General features: G+C 43.4%; 1 protein-coding gene and 1 non-coding gene across 2 annotated transcripts in view; one reads left to right on the plus strand and one right to left on the minus strand.

Annotated features, from left to right (window-relative positions):
* The window catches only part of RDX (radixin), a 95762-nt gene extending 87861 nt beyond the window's left edge, over window positions 1-7901 (minus strand). Inside the window, exon 1 of the mRNA XM_045482728.1 lies at window positions 7804-7901. The gene's annotated coding sequence lies outside the window, so the exon portion shown is untranslated. The remainder of the gene's footprint in view (window positions 1-7803) is intronic.
* Window positions 7902-16798: 8897 nt separating this feature from the next.
* On the plus strand, window positions 16799-16932 carry LOC123602826. The gene has a single exon (XR_006714594.1). It is a non-coding gene; the product is annotated as a small nucleolar RNA SNORA52 (small nucleolar RNA).
* The last annotated feature ends 298 nt before the right edge of the window (window positions 16933-17230 follow it).

A 17230-nucleotide genomic window follows, 5' to 3' on the forward strand; every position in this document is an offset into this window, starting at 1 on the left:
ACAAATACAAAGCAGAACTACAATACTAAAAACAAACTTTTACGCTGAATTTAGATTCTCTTCTAAAAGAAATCTGGGGGCACCTGGGTGGCTCAGTTGGTGAAGCATCCAACTCTTGGTTTCAGCTCAGGTCATGAACTCATGGGTTTGAGCCTGGAGATGGGCTCTGTGCTGACAGCGTGGAGCCTCCGTGAGATATTCATTCTTTCTTTCTTTCTTTCTTTCTTTCTTTCTTTCTTTCTTTCTTTCTTTCTTTCTTTCTTTCTTTTTCTTTTCTTTCTTTCTTCCTTCCTTCCTCTCTCTCTCTCCCCACCACTTGCTCTCTCTCAAAATAATAAAAATAAGCTTAAAAAAATAAACCTATAAATTTAAAGGAAACACCGTATCTATATTGTTCCCAAGGTGGGTAGAAAAACAATACCATTTGCAATGATTAATTTTAAATGCTAAAAGCTAAGAAAGCTCAATGCAATTCAGTTTCATTTTACACTTATGAAAACATCAAAAGGTAACATAATGCATGTTTAAAAATGTTAAAACAAACAGATTCATTTAAGTCACCTATGCAGCAGGAAAAAGCAAGTCTCAAAATGACCTGACTTCTCACAAACCATTCTAGGCTTTACAGGTTTTGAAGCACTGGACACTATAGTAGCTTATTTTCAAAACAGAATAAAGTAATTACGTTTCTTAAATTGGACAATATTCTCTCATGCAATCACTAAGGCTCTCTGGAAGTTCTTTCATTAAGCTTTGAATTTCAAAATATTCAAAACTCCCTTTTATTTATTTATTTTTTTAATTTTTTTTTTCAACATTTATTTTTGGGACAGAGAGAGACAGAGCATGAACGGGGGAGGGGCAGAGAGAGAGGGAGACACAGAATCGGAAACAGGCTCCAGGCTCAGAGCTGTCAGCCCAGAGCCCGATGCGGGGCTCAAACTCACGGACCGCGAGATCGTGACCTGGCTGAAGTCGGACGCTTAACCGACTGCGCCAGCTAGGCGCCCCCAAAACTCCCTTTTCAACACTGGAAGGGAGGGAGCGCCTGGGTGGCTCAGTCAGTTGAGCATCCAACTTTGGCTCACGTCATGCTCTCAAAGTTTGTGGCTTCGAACCCCACATCGGACTCTGTACTGACAGCTCAGAGCCTGGAGCCTGCTCTGGATTCTGTCTCCCTCTCTCTCTGCCCCTCCCCTGCTCACACTCTGTCTGTCTCTCTCTCTCTCTCTCTCAAAAATAAATAAATGTAAAAAAAAATTTTTGTTTTCAACTGGAATGGTGCCTGGCTCACAGTAGGGCCTCAGAAGTTTGTTGTCAATTTTGTTGGCATATTAAGTTTACATGTAATATTCATTTGACTTTTTCTGTTGATTATTGTCAAGGGCAATATTTTCCTCTAATTTACATTATCAAATAGCTAAGTAACACACGAATAAGCCAACATACTACAAGAGACAGCAAGGGGTGCCAGGGTGGCTCAGTTGGTTAAGCTTCTGACTCTCGATTTTGGCTCAGGTCATGATCTCAGTTTGTGAGTTCAAGCCTCCCATCGGGCTCCATGCTGACAGTGAAGAGCCTGCTCGGGATTCTCTCTCTCTCTCTCTCTCTCTCTCTCTCTCTCTCTCTCTCAAATAAGTAAACAAACTTAAAAAAAAAAAAGATTTAAAAAAATAAAAGACAACAAACATGAATATGGGAGAACAAAACTCCTCCCAACTAGGTCTCCCAAATTTAGACCTCTGCTGTCTCTATTGTCTCTACTCGAGACATTACTCAAGAGATTATTTTTAACAATCTCATTTAATTTGATGATCAAATCAGAGTTAAAGGCCAGACAGTGTGACACTTCTAATGGTAACTATAATTATACTGACTGTTGGTTAGATGATAGTAATGAGTTCAAGTATACACACCAACCTTGCTAATAACCAAACTAAAACTTTACAGTTTTTCTAAGTCTAGGATCTACAAATGGCTTACTTATCAGAAGTCCTGATGACGGCTAACAAAGTTTAGTCCATTCCATACACTCAGTAAAAGCCAAAGGGTTCCAGATCCAATTAATCATGGCTGAGATTTCCTGTATCCCCATTCTCTCTCCGTTTTACTAAGGGTCCCTCTGTTGCACTCATGTGCCCACATCATTCTGTGTACTAGCCAGGATTTTTAGTTGCAAACAATACCTACTCTGTTAACTTATTGAAACGTTATTAAATTACAGAAACAATAGGAAGATTAAAAAAAATAAAGTAGGAAACAAGAAATACTCAACTCACATCTCAGAAAACTCTGCTTAGAACACTGGTGCACTGAAAATTAACTCCTGTTAATATTATTAACACAAGGGCATTTAAACATTTAACACACTTTGTACTATACAATACAGCACATTTGTATTCCCATTAGAATGTGACTTTGTCAGTATGTTACTTACCAGATACAAACAGTATTTGGCAGAGAAGTATAAATGTATGTATGCTATCTTAAAGTTGGCCAACTTTTTCCCTATATGGCCAGGTAAATCAACTTCTTAGATTCTGCAAGGCCATATGGTCTCTGTGACAACTATTCTGCTCTTGTAGCATGAAAGCAGCCATAGATAATATGTGCACAAATGATGCGTTCAAATGAAACCTTATTTACAAAATCAGGCCATAGGCTGGATTTGGCTCATGGACCACATTTTGTCAACCCTGCCTCAAAAGTGTTTTAGCAGGAATCAACACTTTTCATTTCATAATTCAAATAAATTTGGTAACCAAGAAGATATGAACTCACATATTCATGCTAGATTATGTACAACAGCTCAATCTTGGGTGTGCGTTCAGGCGGGTGGGATTAAGAAAGAACCCAAGACACTAAAACAATCTAGTGGGAGCAGAGTTAGATACATGAGGGGCAATCCCATTCCCCCTGCCAGTAACCGGGTTAGATAAGAAACGTATCCCAAGCCTGGTCGGTGACACTAAGAAGACATCTGCTGGGGGGCTGCTGGAAGAGGTGTTCCTTCCCAGTTCTTTGGGAACTGCTGTGTGTGGATGGCAGGTGGCTGCAGCCAAACTGTAATGCTGGAGAGAGCAGTCTCAGGACGAAGCCAATGGGGGAAGGCCACAGGGCAGAAAGTTGTAAAGAGAGTGAGTCCTTGATATCATTACTGAGCTATTCTTAAGTCTCTTAATTTTCTTCATTATTTAAGCCAGTTTGAGAATTTCCTGTTATTGTGGCCAAAGCATCTTAAGTGATAGAAGTCCTTGAAAAAGAAGGTTGTTCACCTCACAATTTCACTGCAGCCAGTTTTAGTTAACAACTTTTCACAAATGAAAGCAACATTTAAAGTTCTGAAAGCCCACAGACTACCTACAACTTGGAAAAAACGATCTGTCCCAATTACTAAGATCTATAACTTTATAAATTCTATAATCATGGGGCAAAAAACAAAACAATGTGCTACCTCCTTCCATACAGTACCTAAGACATTCTTTCAACAAGACATTTTTTCTCTAAATCAGGGGTTGGAAACTTTTTCTGTAAATGACCAGAGAGTAAATACTTCAGGATGTGCAAAATATATGGCCTCCGACATTATAGTTCAAAAGTATCCAGAAACACTATGTAAACTAATTATATTTCTGTGTTCCAATAAAACTTCCTTTACAAAATCAGGCCAGCAGGAGAGATCTGGCCGGTCAAAACGGTTTATTTCAAATGTATATAAACTACGTAGAAAAATAACCAGCATGACTGGATGGACATTCTATTCATCTGCATTGGACTGCTTGAAGCAAAATACTAAATAAAAAAATTAAAAAAAAAATTGCTACCTTATTTATATATATAAAACTTCTGCAAAATCCAATTTAGAATCTATTAAAGAGTAACTGATGTTACAGTAGGAAAAAACAATACAAAACTTATGCATATACAAATTTTTAACATCTACCTTTTAAATAAAAGTAAGTTATTTTAAATTAGGAAATTTGGAAGGATCTCTATATATACTGTCTACTCAAAGGGGAAAAAAATACCCAAAAAACCCTATCCAACTCCTAACCTGACTGAGCCCCTCTCTTCTACGAAGCTGAAGCTAGACTTCAGTATTAAATGGAATGAGGAAAGGAAATCGTATGGACTATATTTCCTTTCCAAACAGCTCCCAATACAAAGACACATTTTTTTTTTTAAAGCTTATTATTTTGAGAGAGAGAGTGTGTGTGTGTGCGCAGGGGAAAACAGCAGAGAAAGAGGGAGAATCCCAAGTAGGCTCAGCGTTGTCAGAGCAGAGCCCAGTGTGGGGCTCAAACTCACCAAGTTTGAGACCATGATCTGAGTTAAAGTCAAGAGTCGGATGCCTCTCCAACTGCACCACCTAGGTATCCCAAAGACACACATTTTTTAAAGGACACCATTTTTCACTATTATATGCCATACTATAGGGAGAAAACAAAAAGTGAACTTCATCTTCAATCACTAAGCAAGAAAATTTGCACAAGCACAAAAGCACACTTCGCTCTCCACTCTCAGCTCGGAGCCTGCTTCAAATCTCTCTCAAAAATAAACATTAAAAAAATTTTAGGGGCCTGGGTGGCTCAGTCGGTTAAGCGTCCAACTTCAGCCTAGCTCATGATCTCATGGGTCCTGAGTTCCAGTCCCGGGGCTCTGTGCTGACAGCTCAGGGCCTGGAGCCGGTTCCAAATTCTGTGTCTCCCCCTCTCTCTCTCTCTCTCTCTGCCCCTTCCCTGCTTACACTCTGTCTCTCTCAAAAATAAACATTAAAAAAATGTTTTTGAAACGTCTGAGAAACATTAATCTTTTCAACACAGTAATAAATACCATTTCAATGTTTTTTACAAAATAACCTTATTTTTATAGAATATAAAATCACAAATAAAGGATTTTTATGTTTATCTTTGCCTAAGTTTTGGCATTTTCTGTATCCATGGAAGGAGGTGCTAACAGCAATACCTATGAAACACAGGAGTAGGAAAGACGTTGGGTAGTTCTGGGGAGTGAAGAGAACTCGTAGCTTTACTTTTACATCTTTTAAGATGTAAATTTTTTAAGTTTGTCATAAACTGTATTACTTTCATCATCTTTAAAAATGGTTTAAGGGGCGCCTGGGTGGCTCAGTCGGTTGAGGGTCCAACTCCTGGTTTTGGCTCAGGTCATGATGGTCAAGGGCTTGGAGCTGAGTGTGGAGCCTGCTTTAGATTCTCTCTCTCCCTCTGCCCCCTCCCCCACTCACTCACACTCACGCTCTCTAAAAAATAAAAGTTTAAAATATATGGTTAGTAGAAAATAATATTGAGAAATAAATGAACAGGAAAGACAAGATTCTGTGAAAGAGGCTACAAACTGAGGACTTCGCTGGGGTCAGACTGGCCACTTGCATCACCCAAGAGGTGAGTACGCACTGGCCACAGGACTGAGTGAAGGTCCCAGAAGCACTTTAGCCATCAGTAACAACACTAGGAGGCTTAAAAATAACCTTCTAAGGGTGGAGTCGAGAGCAATCCAACCCAGTTCCGCTGAATTCGGTAGCAAAAGGGTAATATCAGGGTAGTTAAGAAGTATCCGCTAGCCTTTGGTCAGCTGGAGGCCCAAGCTATCCAACAAAGGGTTCCTTCCTTGAGTTCCCAGATTGAGAGAAGGAGCATAAACTCATACTGGCTCTACCCTGTCAGGCATGCTCCACCAGCACAGCTCAGTCTTCACAATCCTCACAGAACGCATTTCTTTTGGCTTTAGTCTTTGGGAAATATTGGTTAAAACCTGCCATTTTTTAAGCAGCCTAAGTGAAAATGCATTAAGTTAAAAATGGATGCAAAGATTGCCACCATCGTTCCACATTTCAGGCTCTATGAAACTATATGGAGAGGATATTAAACGACAACAGAAGTTAAAAACGTACCAAGACTTTCATTTCAACAACCTGCCAAACACATAAATGAGTAATAAAATCCAATTGTGCTCTTGGCAGTGGTGAAGCAATCAACAAGAAACAACCCTTGCTCCCCTCCCTGAGACTACTGACACCAAGAGAGGGAAAAGCAAAGTCTGTCATTTCTTACCACCACAGGAAAAATCATCAATTTAAGTAGTGACAATGTCTAAAAGGACAGACCCCACATACTTTACCCACACTGAAATTAATTGCATTTATTCTACAAATATTTCTGAGTCTCTCCTACCCACTCTCTTCCATGCGTAGGGACACAGAAGTGAACAAAACAACGTAAATTCCGCAAGAGCAAGAATTTAACATTCCTAAACGCCACGATTAAATTTTGCCTCATTTAAATAAAGCTACAATTTGCAATACATGTGTATTCATTCTTCAATAATGTTACCTGTTTATTAAATTCCTCCCTACATAAAAAAAAGTGATTAAGCAAACAACCAAAGTCCGTGACGATCCTTTTTACTAACTTCAAAAGGGGTGTTCTACCTTTTGTCATTTTTGTCATATTAGTTTGAAAGATAAAGCACAGAAGTGAAAGCAATGGGATTCTGAAAATTAAAACACACACACACACACACACACACACACACACAAAACAATGCAGCCCTGAATATTAATCTCCTCTCAAATCTAATAATGCTGTTTTGGCAAATGGATTAAGCCATTATTTATTTACCCTGCCACATGAACGGGGCAATTGTTCATTCAGAGCTCCGTCCGACATATAAAAGAGTATTTAGTGTTCTAAAAACTGTACGCTCCGTAAACAATGGATTGCAATGTCGATGTCCGTACCCCTTCATCAAATAAACCCTTATTATCTCAGCCTTTTACATTTGCACCATGCCAGGCTTAGGGCCACAGGACTCATTAAAAAGTCTGGTACAAACCCTCAACCGTATTTTTAAACTCATCTCTGATGAAACGGACTTCACTCAATCTCGTTAGGGGAAAAAAGAAAAGAACCCAATAGCGGGCACGGTGCAGGAATCCTGACCTCTCTGCACAGGAAGGGATGCGCTTCACCGAAGCTGCAGTAACGCAGAGCCCCTCTTTCAGACTTCGCCCGGAAATCAGGCGGAGGCGCGTTCACGGGAAGCGGGAAGCGGGGCCGAGACCGCAAGCCGGGCTGCCGCCTCCGCGGCCGGACAAAGTTGCGAGGCTCCGAGGCCGGCCGCGGCCGCGGCAGCAGGTAGACAGAGCGCGGCGGCCGGGGACGGCGGGCCTGGCCTCGCGGGGGCCGGGGCCGGGAGCGGCTCGGCGCCCCGAACCCCGCACAGGACACAGCATCCCTTTGCCGCCAGGGCCAACGCACTCTCTCTAGTAATTCAACACCCTTACTTTCAAACTGGAGGTCGGTGGGGGTGGGGGGGAGGGGCAGAAAGGAGGGGGAGAAGTTCTAATAAATTCCCCCCATCCTGCACTGCAACACAGAATTCTACCCAGGCTCACGGTATTTTCTGGGCGCCCCGAAGGGACGAGCCAGGCCGCGCCGGGGCCGCGCCCAGGCGGCGGGAACCTGCCGCTGCCCGGGGTCTGGGGGTCCGGGGCCCACCCCGGGGGCGGACCGCGCGCCCGCGCCGACCAGAAACGCCCGGCGGCCGCCTCGGGCTTCGGGCCGCGCCCAGCGCCTGCCGCCGACCCCGGGAGCGGCCTGGCGGGCCGGGCCGGGAGCTCGGCGGCGCCGCGGCCCGCGGACACAGAGGCGCGCGAGGCCCTCGCGAAGCGGCCGCCGGGCAGCGCGGGCCCCCGCAACTTCTCGCCACCTCAGCGTCTCCGGAGCCGCCCGGGAGCAGCGACTGGGGGGGGGGGGGGGGGAAGGGAGGGCGCCAGCGGCTTACCCCGAGAGCGAGCGGCTCCTTCCCGCCCCGAGCGTGGCCGGGGCGCTGCGCGGCGGCGGCCGGGAGGGAAAGGCGGCGGCGGGAGCGCTGGGCCGCCGGGGACGAGAGGCGCCGCCACCACCGCAGACAGCTCCGCAATATGGCCGCCCGGCGGCTCCTCGGGGGGAAGGCGGGGCTGCCCCGCGCCCCCCGCCTCCCCCTGCCGGCCGGCCGGCCTCGCGCCGCGGCCCGAGCGCCAACGCCGCCGCCGCCGCCGCCGTGAGGGCCGCCCGCGCCCCGCCCCCCGCGCTCGCCGCCGCCCGCCGCACGCGGCGTCGCCGGGGGTCGCGGCGCGGGGTGGGGACGCGCCAGGGCCAGCGTCGGCCGCGGAGGCCCGCGGGAAGCCCCTGCCGGCGGGACTGAGCCGGAGGGACGCGGGCTGTTGGAGCCGAAGCTCGCGGCGCACCCCCGGGAGTGGAAACTTGAAACTCCCGCGGGTGCCGGAAAACTCGCCGAGGGCGTTTCCATCGCCCTCCTGAGGAGGGAGTCTTCTTCCCGGAGGGGCGAGCCAGGACGGAGTCGGGCGCGGGTTACTCGGCTGCTCAGCTGGAGAATCCACCAGGAGATAGAAAGGGGCCTATCTTAGAGGGGTTTATGTGTGCCACCGAGAGCGTTGAAACTGCTCTGGCAGTTTTTACCCAACTCGAAAAACGTGCTATTTCGGATAACTCCAACAAAACCTCGATGGATATGGCCCCAGTCGCGAGTGCAGAGTTTTATCCACGCAAGGATGTCGACGATGTTTCCTACCACCGACATTTCTGGGAAGGAGGCGGTCCAGAAGAAAAAAGTTGGACGAGGGGCCCCCAAAGAGCAGCCAAACCTAAATCATCCTGGAATTAGAGATGGTTGGACAAGTGGTCCTAGTCTGACTCCAGGCCACTCACTTTCATTAGTGGCTGGGACTAGACAGACTTGTGGTCAGTGTCCACGCTCCCATCCTTGTCCGTCTTCTGCTGGGATTCAAAGAGTAACACTTGCTCTGAGTATACTTGAACCGTAGTGCACAAAACCACATCAGTCCAGCTTGCCGTGCATGCCATCTTTATGTAGTTTACCCTTTATGAACAAACTTTACATTCAAATAATAAAACCTCAAGAGTGTACTTAACTTTTATGGAACAAATAATTCCAATGCTTCCTGCCTTAGCATTTGCCTTACCTGAGACGGTAGCTTTTTCCAGGAACTCTCTCCCCAGATCACTTTCACTAAGCTCACGCTTCAGTTCGCTAAGCTCCCAGCTTCAGTGAGTTTCCTCCATTGCCCTCTGCGACCTTTCTGAAGAACAATTAAAAGCCCCTAGAGTTAAACTCAAAGATCTTCAGATTGCAAATTCCTCGAGGATGGGAACCAGGTGTGTGCTTTTACTTAACTATAAGATGACTCCCTGACTTTATCCCTAGGGTGCAAGGTTTATCCAGGTAATTGCTCAGCGTCCCACATCAAGTTGCATGCATAAAGAGAGTCAAAGTATTATGTAAATTCCTGGATAGTACACTAATCAAAAAAAAGTATGTAACATACTTTTGCACTGGAAAACGGATAATACGCTATTGTCTGTCATGTGCCAGGCACTGGGGTAACACGCATTTACATGAGCATCTCTTTTAATAATTACAACAACCCTGTGTTTGGGGTCAATATTAACATTGACTTTTTTTTTTTTTTTTTTTAATCAGTGACTGAAGAGACTCAAAGGAGTTAAGTAATTTGTTCAGTGTAACACAGCCAGGAAATGGCAGAGCAATGACCAAACCTTAGTTATGTTGGACTCCAAAGCTGTGATTTTATCCTAAACTCTGGCAACAGCAAACAGACCAGAAAATGTAACATTTCAGTTGGCTATAGTATTAGTAAATATTTAGGTAAAAGATAACATTCAAGGCTGGTGAGATAAAAAGGGTACTCTCAGACATTGTGAGTGGGAGTGTAAACTTAAACAGCCTGTTTAGAAAGCAATTTGGCACCGTGATTCAACCTATAAAAATGTTCATCCTCTTGTACCCGTAATCCCATATCTGGGATTCTTTCTGAATGAAATCATCTGGAATAGAGCAAAACCTTTATTCATAAACTCTACATCACAATAGTATTAAAAGATGCAAAAATTAAACATGGAAACTAAATATCCTGAAAGTATATATACTCTGTAACATTTTGGGTAACTTGAAATGTTTATATAATGTGTCTAACACCATGAAAAATTTTTGGTAGTATTAGGGGGAGGGAACAAGTTATGAAACTATCCAAGCAGTATGATTACATGTATGTTTAAACCCACACACACACACACACACACACACACACACACACAAAAGTACAAGGGGTCAGGACAAAAGAGAAAGTTTGAAATCCAGGGTTGGCTGGGTGGTTTTCTATGGGCATTTTTCTTTATTCTATTCTTCAGTATTTTCTGTCTTATTTTTACAGTGTAAAAAGAATTATTTAAATTGAGATCTACTACAATGTGGGTCATCAATTACACAAAAGCAGCAAAGCCACTGCTTCCTAAGTGTGAGACTATACTGTGGAAAACCGTAATGAACTGAGCTGACAGATAGTTAGGCGTCGGGTATTTTCATTGTAAATGTCATCTATACTCACCATTGTTGTACCTTGTTCCTTATATCAAATATATGCATCTTTAATGAAATATGAGAGATTTAACTGAAATTTTTTTTTTTGTTTTATTCCCACATTTATACTGTCAAGGGGAAAATTCACATACGGTTGTTGAAACTAGATTTTTTTTTTCAGAAAACTATTCTGATATTACCAGTAGTTAAAAAATTTTTATATACCTACTATGCATAAAAAAGAAAGACCAAAACCAATCTACTACAATCTATTACTAACTCTTGTATGCTACAATCCTACTGTACTCCACCATATTGACTAATTCTGAATTCTAGAATTCCAATGATAGTTACAAAGCATTTGTCTCAGTAGCACATATAAAAGTCCTTCTTGAAGAAAACTCATTTTTGCAAGTATGGTTTGTAAATGGAACCTCTTCTCCATCTAGAACAAACACTGAGCTCCAGCCCCCTTGCTAGTTTGATTAAGTCTAGGCTCCTGCCCTCTAGATTCAGTAATGGGAAAGGCAAACAAACAGTTGTGCAATGTGAGCTATAATAAGGATGGACACAGTGTCAGGTGAAACACTGGGCAGTTAACTTTGCATAGAAAGGAGAAAGCCTCTCAGAGGAGGGAAGATTGAAGGGGTGAGTAGAGGTTCCCTAAGAGAAGTGGGGAAAGGCAATCAACTTTGAAGACTGAGTACCAAGACGGGGTTGATGTTGAGATAAGGATGTTTACAACTAGAGGTTTAGAAAGGTAAGTTGAGATCCATTTGGGAAGATCAGAATTTGCCCTTCATCCTTAAGGAGCTAGGAAGCCATACGAGGCATTAAGAAAAGGAATAATGCGATCCTCTCTGTGTTATAGTAAACTAACTGGCAGCCATGTGGATTACATGGGAGAGCAGTTCAGTGACAGAGTGATCCATAAGATCAGGGACACCTCAGACAGTTTTGCTATAAAGGCCCAGGCACTAGAGAATGATGGACTGACCCTAGGAGGTTTCGAAGATGAAGAAGAGGAAATAAAATCTTAAAAAAAAAAGAGGGGGGATAGACTTCGAGGAGTAAGAGGAAAGGAGATGTGAAAATGAGTACCCAATGGATGCCACTAAAATAAACAGGGAGTATAAAAGATGCAGAACTCAGAGATAAAGATAATTAGGCAACTTACAGAGATGCTGATTTTCACTGTCTACGGGTACTCTAAGAATAAGTATATATTCAGTAACTGGAAATAAGAACTATGGTGAATGAAACATCCAATAAATACTCATTAAATAGATGAACATCAGTAACATGCTGAAACAGGCTTTTCATTTCCAACTGTGTCTTTGGAAAATGTGGTTTTGTTCAACTCAAGGATTTGAATATGAAATATTAGATGCTAATCTAAACCATCATTGTATACTGAAATGTTTTTCCATGAAAAAACTTTATACACTGCTTTTATTTTTTATTCACCATTTTGAAAAAGCTATACAAATGTGGGGCGCCTGGGTGGCTCAGTTGGTTGAGCATCCAACTTTGGCTCAGGTCATGAACTCGTGGTTCATGAGTTCAAGCCCCACGTTGGGCTCTGTGCTGACAGCTCGGAGCCTGGAGCCTATGTCTCCCTCTCTCTCTGCCCTTTTGCTGCTCATGCTTTCCCTCTCTCTCCCTCAAAAAATAAATAAACATTAAAAAAATTATTTTTAATTAAAAAGAGGCTATACAGATGTAAAATCACAGCTACTTTAAATACCTATACATAGAGATACAAAAGGGAATTTTCTATTATAAACTGTGATGTTTCATACTATTCCCACTACCTTGCATATTTAAGTACATGTTCACAATGTGTTCAGCAATATGACAGCCCTCAGTAAAAACAAAGTAAATAAAACTATCTTATCACCTGCTTTGTGTGCCTAGTAAGCCATACAAACTTAATTGCTGATATAAGCTATAAAATTCCAGTGCAGTCAACAGAGGTTTGATGGCTAATGAATCTAAAGGAAGATTCAAGAAACCACAGGCCTGTTCCTGCCTTTATTCTCTCCCTAAGATCAAATTACATAAGTACATAATTCATGTGTTCAGAGATATGAGTGTATTAATCTTCAACAAAGGCAAGGTAAAAGTTATTACTTAATCCTCTCTCCTTATATAATAAAAAAGCCAGTTTAGTTTGTGATAAACAATAAAGTTTCAGAAGTAACAGGGTGGAAAGAGTCTAAATGAGGGAATCCATAACTTTGGCTTTATTCCCAATTCCTACAAACAAGTTGCTAAGTGACCTTGAAAGATCCGGTGGACTATTCTGTAACCTGCTTGCAAAGAGGGTTAAAGTGAGGGGAATGTGACACTTTTTGTGCTTTTCCAAGAGCTTAAGACGTCGGGGATTTTCAGGACTAGAAAAGACCCTCAAAAAGCAGTGACTCCCCTCTCCGGTATTACTGTGAAGCGGTCCCATCAAAAGTGGTTTCCACCCACTAACTGTGTGAGAGCTCCTAAGAAAAAAAATGTTTTTTACTTTGTATTGACTCCCAGTTTTCTCATCTATTAAATAGGGAGCTAGATGAGACTAACCATCTGTAAGCTTTCTTCAAGCTCTCTAATTCTTTAACTCTAACTCCGATTCACCTATAAAATATTTGATTTATAACTTCTAGAACTCATTATGTATCTTATGACCTATGCAGAAAGTATTTACGTACAATCACTTCCTAGTGTTTCACAATTTTTGACCCAAATATCCATCAGCTTATTATTCAATAAGCTTTGTACCTTGCTGGACTGTCCTTGTCTCATTACAGAGATATAAATAAATAAATGAGTAAATATTCACCCTGACCTTTAGCACTGAGTATTCTAGACAGCCGTTTTCTAGTTTATAACACTTTCGTTTTATTTTAGTTTAGTTGAATGTATACAACAGTGGTTATTTACTAACCAGGAAAGGTGCCCAGTGCTTTGTGTAGTGGCAAGTGTAGAAGATTAGAGATGAACAATTAGACTGAGGCAACACTTTTCTGTGGTGGTTTTAAAATACATCCACAAACCAGGGTGCCTGGTTGGCTCAGTCGGTTAAGCATCTGACTCTTGATTTCCGCTTAGGTCATGATCTCATGGTTTATGAGTTCAAGTCCTGTGTCAGGCTCTGTGCTGACAGTGTGGAGCCTGCTTGGGATTCTCTCTCTCTCTCTCTCTCTCTCTCTCTCTCTCTGCCCCTTCCCCACTCATGCTCTTGCTCTCTCAAAATAAATAAACTTTAAAAAATTTTAAAAATACATCTGCATATTTCTTGATAGTCCTCCCTTAAGAGGTGTGGCCTAATTCCCCTCCTCCACGAGTGTGGGCTGGATTTAGTGACTTGCTTCTAACAAACAGAAAAATGGAATTGATGGCAGGGGACTTTTGAGACGAGATCACAAAAGGGACTATAGCTTCCTCCTCATTGGCTCTCTCTGGGGCAAGCCACGTGCCACATCACCAGCACACGCAGGCCAACTATGGAGATACCCGTGTGGTAAGAAACGGAGGCCTCCTGCCAAGAGCTAGTCAGGACTTGAGGCCTTCTTCTCACAGCCATGTGAGTGAGCCGCCACAGAAGCAGATAAGCCCTCCAGCCCCAGGCAAGCCATCAGATGACTGCAGCCCATGGCCAGAACCCGAAGGCCACCACCTGAGAGACCCTAAGCCAGAACTACCCGGCTCAGCTGCTGCTGACTCCTTGACCCACACAAGTTGTGAGATAATAAGTGTTGTTTTAGGTCGCTGAGGTTTGGGTAATTTTTTTTTTAACAATAGATAACAATAGATAGCTAATATATTTACCTATACAGAATTTCCACTCTAGTTAGTTCACTCTTTATTTTGAAAAAAATGATTGAATTCCATAATCCAATTCATACCATTTTAAGTCTGGACAGTGCTTTAAAGGAAAGTCTGCCTCGGGGCACCTGAGTGGCTCAGTTGGTTAAGCAGCCGGCCCTTGATTTCAGCTCAGGTCGTGATCTCAGGGGTTTGTGAGTTTGAGCCCCACCTCGGGCTCTGCACTGGCTGTGTGGAACCTACTTGGGATCCTCTGTCTCCCTCTCTCTGACTCTGTCTCTCCCCACCTCGCATGCTCAGTCTCTCTCTCATAAATAAACATTAAAAGGCTTTTTCTAAAGAAAAGTCTGCCTTTTATTTTGCAGAAACAAATTAAGATTTGCAGTTTGTCTTGCTCGAATCTGGTATGTTTCCGTTATTCCCTAGCTCAACCAGAAATGTGGGAGCCGTCCTTAACACTTCCCTCTCATTCACCTCCTCCATTCCCAACCGGTTACCTAACCCTATTGCTTTTACCTCCTCTTGCCTCAGTCTAATTGTTCATATCTACACCACTTGCGACCTGATCACACAACGGTTCTCTCTTCTGGACCAGCAGTAGCCTCTTAACTAGTCTTCTTTTTTTTTTTTTTTTTTTTCAACGTTTATTTATTTTTGGGACAGAGAGACACAGAGCATGAACGGGGGAGGGGCAGAGAGAGACGGAGACACAGAATCGGAAACAGGCTCCAGGCTCTGAGCCATCAGCCCAGAGCCTGACGCGGGGCTTGAACTCACGGACCGCGAGATCGTGACCTGGCTGAAGTCGGACACTTAACCGACTGCGCCACCCAGGCGCCCCTTAACTAGTCTTCTTATGCCAGCTTGTGCCTTCTACAATTATTTCTCAGTATTGAATCCAGATTTAATTTGTCGAAATGTAAGTATGATTATCTCACATCTCCTTTCCACCTGCTGACCCCCGACCCATTTGTTGATCTCCTACTGTGTGTTGGCCGTTGGTCTGCACTTGTTCTCCAGGCTCAAGCCACGCTGACCACCTATAACTCCTAGAGCCTGCCAGCTGCCCCATCCAGGCCACTAGGACTTTGCATATACAGTTCCCTCTGCCCCACTTGTCTAGCTGACACGTAAGCATCCTTCAGATCTCAATCACAATCAAGCCTGTGCTGACCACCTGCCACCCTGGCACAATCTCCCTGTGACTTTTCTTTGTGGTAGTTCAGAGCAGTTGTATTATTAATGCATAGATTTTTTTTAATTGGTATCTGTCCTCTCTATTAGCCTATAAGTCTATAAATGTAGCTACAATGTCACTTTCTTTTCAATTTTGTTCCCTAACACTTACCACAGTGTCTAGAGTGTTATACCCTGTTCAATAAATAGTTGTTGAATGAATGAATGAAATGACTCAATGTGTCAGTGTGAGGCCAACATCTAGGTTTCCTGAGTCCAAATTTAATGTTAATTCCAACCTACCTGCTGCTCTCAATTTGGTGTACTCAGCTCTGAATATCGACACAATGCATTTATTAAGTGCAAAGAAAATCGTTGATATTTTTCAAATTTTTTTTTGGTCAACACTTGTGGTATGTGATATCCAGGCATAGTTAACTGTATTAAAATGACAAATTACTGGGGCACCTGGGTGGCTCAGTTGGTTAAGCGCCCGACTTCAGCTCAGGTCATGATCTCACGATACATGGGTTCGAGCCCCGCATGGGGCTCTGTGCTGACAGCTCAGAGCCTGGAGCCTGCTTTGGATTCTGTGTCTCCCTCTCTCTCTGCCACCACCCCTCCCCACCCCCCCCGCAACCCAGAGCAGGCTCATGCTCTGCCTCAAAAATAAGTAAAACATTAAAAAAAAGTTTTTTTAAATGACAAAGTTCTTGTGCAGGCTTATTTACTTTGTGACTTGGCCACTTATTTCCTTACATCTGTGAGGTTTAATTTTATGTGTCAGTTTGACTGGTTTAAGGGACAGCCAGATAACAGGTTAAAAAAATTTGTGGGGGGTATGTCTGGGAAGGTGTTTCTGGAAGAGGTTAACATTCGATTGAAGAGACTGAGTGAAGAGATCTGCCTTCACCAATGCGGGTAGGTATCAAACAACGTGTCAGGGGACCAAATGGAACAAGAAGGGGGAAGGAAGGGCTAATTCTCTCTTTTTGAGCAGGGACCTCCATCTTCTCCCATTCTTACACTTCTGAGCTCCTGGTTCCCAGGCCTTCAACTCCAGGACTTGCACCAACAGCCCCTTTGCTCTCAGGCCTTTGACCTTGGACTGGGAGTGACATCAGCGACCCTTCAGACTTCGACTAAATTATACCATTGGCTTTCCTGGTTGTCCAGCTGGTGGACAGCAGCTCCTGGGACTTCCTGGCCTCCGTAACCACATGAGCCCATTCCTATGATAAATCTTCTCTTACGTGTTTATCTGTGGGTTCTGTTTTGTCTGTAGAATGCTGCTGGTACAACAGCCATTACCGAAACAGTTCAAAAGCAACTTCCACTATCAATTGCTTTTACCCGATATGAGACGTTAATAAGCTAGTCATTGCGGTCCACCATTACCCCTGCCAGTCAGCCTGTGGCCTGCCAGGTTTCGCTTGTGGACCAGAGTTCTTTAGAAGCCTTACCCAGAGGGGCAAGCAAGGCTTCAGTGGCTTTTTGCCAGGCTGCTTCTAGGCACTCCAGGAAAAGAAAAGAAAAAGCAGTAAGAAAAATAAGTTAGCAATCGAATGTATGAATGCTTTTTTACTGAAGAAGTTAAGATATAAATGCAAGGCTTACAGAAAAGTTGGAGAGACTTTCAGAATCAGAGCCGGCTTTATTGAGAAATATCTAGCGATTATCGTTAACTATGTGTGAAGAAAGGGGCAAACCGTAGGCCCTGTGCAAATCTACTTGGGTCCCTGATCTAGTCCAATTATTAATTTCGGGAACACTTTTCAAGTCACTGGGCTGTGCTTCTGTTCGTCTCCTCAAAATT

The sequence above is a fragment of the Leopardus geoffroyi genome, chromosome D1 (assembly GCF_018350155.1).
Source record: "Leopardus geoffroyi isolate Oge1 chromosome D1, O.geoffroyi_Oge1_pat1.0, whole genome shotgun sequence".
Classification (NCBI taxonomy): domain Eukaryota; kingdom Metazoa; phylum Chordata; class Mammalia; order Carnivora; family Felidae; genus Leopardus; species Leopardus geoffroyi.